This window comes from Choloepus didactylus, chromosome 7 (genome assembly GCF_015220235.1).
Source record: "Choloepus didactylus isolate mChoDid1 chromosome 7, mChoDid1.pri, whole genome shotgun sequence".
In the NCBI taxonomy this organism is placed as follows: Eukaryota; Metazoa; Chordata; class Mammalia; order Pilosa; family Megalonychidae; genus Choloepus; species Choloepus didactylus.
The window spans coordinates 25,989,394-25,994,956 of record NC_051313.1 but is presented as its reverse complement, the minus strand read 5'-3'; positions in this window follow the sequence as shown (position 1 = coordinate 25,994,956).

Genomic DNA, 5,563 nt, shown 5'->3' with positions numbered 1-5,563 from the left:
AAGTTGTTTTTCACTTTTGTCGATGAAAGAAAAGGACATTATTAAGCATATCAAATATGTGTCCACACAGTTCTTCCAGGATTTTTGTTACACAAGTAATTTTCCCTTTTTGGGGTCAAAATAGAAAATATTACCACTCTCCAACTTAGGACACAAATCTCCAATTTGATAGAAAACTACTGCTTCACAACAGCAGGGCTTATGATTTAAGAGACCGTGGAAGAATATAGCCAGTAAAAGGCATACTGAGAAATGGCTTAAGTCTGTCTGAACTGTGGAATTGAAGGTAAATTACTTCTGTAACACTTCCTTTAGCCCTAGGATGAAATTCAGATACTAAGGAATTTTAATTTGGTTTCAACATCTTTTAAAATTATTTTTTTTATAAAAATATATATATTTTCCTTCAGGCCTTACCTTTAAACACAAATGAATACTTGTTACTTCTCCCAGAAAAATAAAGCTAAAATGAAAACACTATCTTTTTATTATGAAATCTGCCAAAAAAATTTTCTTTCTCTATGAATAAATAAGGGACACAGGAATGTTTATAAATAAAAATATTTTTCCTTTAATTTCCTCTTCTGTAAAAAGTTTAAAGTCAGGATATAGCTCTTAGTTGGCAGTGAAATAGCAAGCCAACATACCAATAGATGAGTTAGTTTCAGATTTCTGTTCTTAAATTTTAGAAAACTTTTAAAGGCATAAAACATAAGTGAGGAGTTTGCCTACAGGATGATGTTATATTCATTCGTAAAAGAAATAAAGTTGTTACATCATCTTTCTCAATTTATGATATTCAGTCTCAACATGGGAGGATTAGGAAGATAAGATGGTTATAAAATGTTTTGAAGATATTGAATGTCATCCTGAAGAAAAAAACAGAAAGAGAATGTCGTAATTATAGCCTGAAACACTGTATGTAGAAAACTCATATTTGACTACTAATAATGTCTTCCAATAGGCAACTTAATCACTTTTAAATCTTTTAACTGCTTCCTATGTGGCCATCTTTACATCTCTAAGTAATATGTTCATACTGATAGTTTTCTTTTTATCAATTTTATGCTTTACATTTTTATTTCCTACTATGTTGGTTTATTTACACCATTTCATCCTCCTCTCCCATTCATTCATTCATTCATTCAAGAAATAGTCACTGAGAGCATACTATGCACCAAACCCTATTCCAGGCCTTGGGATGAAGCAATTAAGGAGACAGATAGGGTCCCTGCTCCCAAAGATCACATACATAGAAAGAGATCAACATGTAAATGAGTCAGTGAGAAGAGTGAAATGAAGACAATCAAGCGGAGTAGTGTGAGGAAGAAACGGTGTCTGGAACTTTGGTACAGCTTTACATGAACTGTCAGGGAAACCTCTCTGGGGAGAGAGATTGAGCTGGACCTAGACAATTTCCTTTATGGAACTCCAGGCAAGGTGTTCCAGGCAGTAGAAACAATAAATGCAAAGGCCCTAAGTTGGGTTTTTCTATCAGGATTTTTATTTCTTAACATTTGTAACACATTTATTTACTTACATTTTTTTTGCTCCATTTATAGTAGACAGCATATCTTCATTCCTCAATACGTAAGATGAAGATTTTCGTGCTGTCAGATTTCCTTTCCATCTTTCCCACTTTAAGTTTTGTCATATAAAGTTTTAAATTGTTAACACTGATAATATCTATATTGTGCTCTGTAATGATAATTGCCTTTCAATTTGCCCATGAGCTAGTTTTAAAAATTTAAAGAAAAGTAGTGTTTACATTATTGTGACTAGTAAAATCTTTCTCTTAACAGAGCTAGGGGTTTGTCATGAATTTTTCTTCATTTTGTTTACAGCTTTTTGTTTTTCCTAGGGTTTTATTTTTTTTTTTATTTGCATTTTAAAAAAATCATATATTTGTTGTTTTTTTTTAAATTTTATTTTGAAATAAATTCAAACTTACAGGAACAGTTGCAAAAACAATACAAACCCGATACACAGAACTCCAGCATACCCCGACCCCCCTCCCCTGATACCCAGATCCACCAACTTTAACATCCTGTCACACCACCATTTCTTTCTTTCCCTCCCTCCCTCCCTCCCTATCTATCATCCATCATCTATTGCTCTGTCTTCTGAACATATGAGAGCAAGCTGCACACATCCTTGAACAAACAATATAATTCACATATACATTTCCTATGAACAAGAACATTATTTTATGCAATCCCATTAAGCACAGCTAAGTTCAACTAATTCAACATTGATACAAAGCTTACATTCTATCTTTCCTTTTTTTTTTTCCTTATGTCCCAACTGTGTCCCTTTGAGCCTCCTCTCCTCTATCCTCAGATCTCATCCAGGGTCATTCTTGGCATTTAATTGTCATTATCTATTTAGACTTTTTTTTTTTCACTTATGGAAACATATATACAGCCTAACTCTAAAAATATTCTCCACCCAATTAAGTATTCTACTAACTTCTTTTGCCCTAGAGTCCCCCTTGTGTGTTCTGTCCATCTTGTTTGTTACCTTAGGCCTATTACTTAGCTGTTATCCTAAGACGTTCTTTCTCTATTTTCCTTTTTTTATCCTAGTTTCCCAAATTTCATGCCACTACCTTTGCATCATTAAAAATAACTTGGGGGAGGTGGGGCAAGATGGCAGACTGGTGAGCTGTAAGTTTTAGTTACTCCTCCAGGAAAGTAGGTAAAAAGCCAGGAACTGCGTGGACTGGACACCACAGAGCAATCTGTCTTTGGGCATACTTCATACAACACTCATGAAAATGTCGAACTGCTGAGATCAGCGAAATCTGTAAGTTTTTGCGGCCAGGGGACCCGCGCCCCTCCCTGCCAGGCTCAGTCCCGTGGGAGGAGGGGCTGCCAGCTCCGGGAAGGAGAAGGGAGAACTGCAGTGGTAGCCCTTCTCGAAAACTCATTCTACTGATTCAAACTCCAACCATTGATAGACTGAGACCAGACACCAGAGAATCTGAGAGCTGCCAGCCCAGCAGAGGAGGAGACAGGCATAGAAAAAAAAAAATAACACGAAAAACTCCAAAATAAAAGCAGAGGATTTTTGGAGTTCTGGTGAACACAGAAAGGGGAAGGGCGGAGCTCAGGCCTTGAGGCGCATATGCAAATCCCGAAGAAAAACTGATCTCTCTGCCCTGTGGACCTTTCCTTAATGGCCCTGGTTGCTTTGTCTATTAGCATTTCAATAACCCATTAGATCTCTGAGGAGGGCCCTTTTTTTTTTTTTTTTTTAATCCTTTTTTCTTTTTCTAAAACAATTACTCTAAGAAGCCCAATACACAAAGCTTCAAAGAATTGCAATTTGGGCACGTCAAGTCAAGAGCAGAACTAAGAGAGCTCTGAGACAAAAGGCAGTAATCCAGTGGCTGAGAAAATTCACTAAACACCACAACTTCCCAAGAAAAGGGGGGTGTCCGCTCACAGCCACCATCCTGCTGGACAGGAAACACTCCTGCCCATCGCCAGCCCCATAGCCCAGAGCTGCCCCAGACAACCCAGTGTGACGGAAGTGCTTCAAATAACAGGCACACACCACAAAACTGGGCGTGGACATTAGCCTTCCCTGCAACCTTAGCTGATTGTCCAAGAGCTGGGAAGGTGGAGCAGTGTGAATTAACAAAGCCCCATTCAGCCATCATTTCAGCAGACTGGGAGCCTCCCTACACAGCCCAGCAGCCCAGAACTGCCCTGGGGGGACGGCACTCACCTGTGACATAGCACAGTCATCCCTCAACAGAGGACCTGGGGTGCACGGCCTGGAAGAGGGGCCCACTTGCAAGTCTCAGGAGCCATACGCCAATACCAAAGACTTGTGGGTCAGTGGCAGAGACAAACTGTGGCAGGACTGAACTGAAGGATTAGACTATTGCAGCAGCTTTAAAACTCTAGGATCATCAGGGAGATTTGATTGTTAGGGCCACCCCCCCTCCCTGACTGCCCAGAAACGCCCCACATACAGGGCAGGCAACACCAACTACACACGCAAGCTTGGTACACCAATTGGGCCCCACAAGACTCACTCCCCCACTCACCAAAAAAAAGGCTAAGCAGGGGAGAACTGGCTTGTGGAGAACAGGTGGCTCGTGGACGCCACCTGCTGGTTAGTTAGAGAAAGTGTACTCCACGAAGCTGTAGATCTGATAAATTAGAGATAAGGACTTCAATAGGTCTACAAACCCTAAAAGAACCCTATCAAGTTCAGCAAATGCCACGAGGCCAAAACAACAGAAAATTATAAAGCATATGAAAAAACCAGACGATATGGATAACCCAAGCCCAAGCACCCAAATCAAAAGACCAGAAGAGACACAGCACCTAGAGCAGCTACTCAAAGAACTAAAGATGAACAATGAGACCATAGTACGGGATATGAAGGAAATCAAGAAGACTCTAGAAGAGCATAAAGAAGACATTGCAAGACTAAATAAAAAAATGGATGATCTTATGGAAATTAAAGAAACTGTTGACCAAATTAAAAAGATTCTGGACACTCATAGTACAAGACTAGAGGAAGTTGAACAACGAATCAGTGACCTGGAAGATGACAGAATGGAAAATGAAAGCATAAAAGAATGGGGAAAAAAATTGAAAAAATCAAAATGGACCTCAGGGATATGATAGATAATATGAAACGTCCAAATATAAGACTCATTGGTGTCCCAGAAGGGGAAGAAAAGGGTAAAGGTCTAGGAAGAGTATTCAAAGAAATTGTTGGGGAAAACTTCCCAAATCTTCAAAACAACATAAATACATAAATCATAAATGCTCAGCGAACTCCAAATAGAATAAATCCAAATAAACCCACTCCGAGACATATACTGATCACACTGTCAAACACAGAAGAGAAGGAGCAAGTTCTGAAAGCAGCAAGAGAAAAGCAATTCACCACATACAAAGGAAACAGCATAAGACTAAGTAGTGACTACTCAGCAGCCACCATGGAGGCAAGAAGGCAGTGGCACGATATATTTAAAATTCTGAGTGAGAAAAATTTCCAGCCAAGAATACTTTATCCAGCAAAGCTCTCCTTTAAATTTGAGGGAGAGCTTAAATTTTTCACAGACAAACAAATGCTGAGAGAATTTGCTAACAAGAGACCTGCCCTACTGGAGAAACTCAAGGGAGCCCTACAGACAGAGAAACAAAGACAGGACAGAGAGACTTGGAGAAAGGTTCAGTACTAAAGAGATTCGGTATGGGTACAATAAAGGATATTAATAGAGAGAGGGAAAAATATGGCAAACATAAACCAAAGGATAAGATGGCCGATTCAAGAAATGCCTTCACGGTTTTAACGTTGAATGTAAATGGATTAAACTCCCCAATTAAAAGATATAGATGCGCAGAATGGATCAAAAAAATGAACCATCAATATGTTGCATACAAGAGACTCATCTTAGACACAGGGACACAAAGAAACTGAAAGTGAAAGGATGGAAAAAAATATTTCATGCAAGCTACAGCCAAAAGAAAGCAGGTGTAGCAATCTTAATCTCAGATAAAATAGACTTCAAATGCAGGGATGTTTTGAGAGACAA